Raw genomic sequence first — 1,069 nt, 5'->3', positions numbered from 1 at the left:
TATAACTGTACTCTTCCTTCTTCTTCCCTATAATTCTCATTTCTAGTAATCTTTTTATTCTACTATTCCTATCTGAGCTTTATCGTTGGGGATGTACTGCCCTTCTGATCTTTTATGGTTGATTGTTCAGGCCAGTGAGTATCTCCCTGGTGTGGTTGTTTACCTTATTAAGTGGCTAAAAGTGGAGTTGCATGGGTGAATTTCATTCTAGGATAGAAGAGTGAGAAAGGGCCATCATCTTAAGGGCTCCACCAGTCTCTCAGGAGGTAAGCCTGACATTTTTTATGTTTCTCTGTTTTGTTTCACATTTGTTGCCTGCTATGATCCATTGCAGCTGGGCACCATCTAGTTCTTCTGGTCTTAGGGTCAGGGAGGTTGAGGTCCACATGGAATAATTCATTTCAACTAATGGTTTCTGTCAGATAGCAGATTCTCTCAGTGCAACTTGTCTTTTGATTTCCTGACTGCTAGTGCTAAGAATGTCAATTGTGGATCCAAGCAAGATGAAATAATTAACAACCTCGATCCATTCTCCATCTATCATGATATTGCTTACTGGTTCAGTAATAAGGATCTTTGTTTTCTTGATGTTGAAATGAAACCCATACTAAAGGCTGCAGTCTTTGACCTTCTGCAACAAACATTTTCTCAGTTTTAATGAACAAGGTTGTGCCATCTACATAATTCAAGTTGTTGATGAGTCTTCCTCCAATCCGAAAGCCACATACTTCTTTATAAACTCAAACCTCCAAAATGATCTGTTCTCCATATAGATTTAAAAGATATGGAGAAAGGATCCCTACCTGACACACTCCTTTCTTGATTTTGAACTGTGCAGTTTTTTCTTGCTCTGTTCAGAAAACAGTTTTCTGATCTCAGTATAGATTTCACATGAGCACAGTCAGGTGTTCTGGGATTCCCATCTTTTCCATGTTAGCCACAATTTGTTGTGATCCACACAGCACACAGAGAAAATCTGTTCTCAAGGACCTTTCATGATTACTAAAGATCAGCGATGTCAGTTTAGAGACTAAAGCGTGCTTGATTCAGGCAATGGTCTTCTCGATTG

Source organism: Elephantulus edwardii, unplaced genomic scaffold (assembly GCF_000299155.1).
Source record: "Elephantulus edwardii isolate Elephantulus edwardi_28Jun2011 unplaced genomic scaffold, EleEdw1.0 scaffold00259, whole genome shotgun sequence".
NCBI classification, from domain to species: domain Eukaryota; kingdom Metazoa; phylum Chordata; class Mammalia; order Macroscelidea; family Macroscelididae; genus Elephantulus; species Elephantulus edwardii.
The sequence above is the reverse complement of the archived record's forward strand: the minus strand, read 5'-3'. Positions refer to the sequence as shown.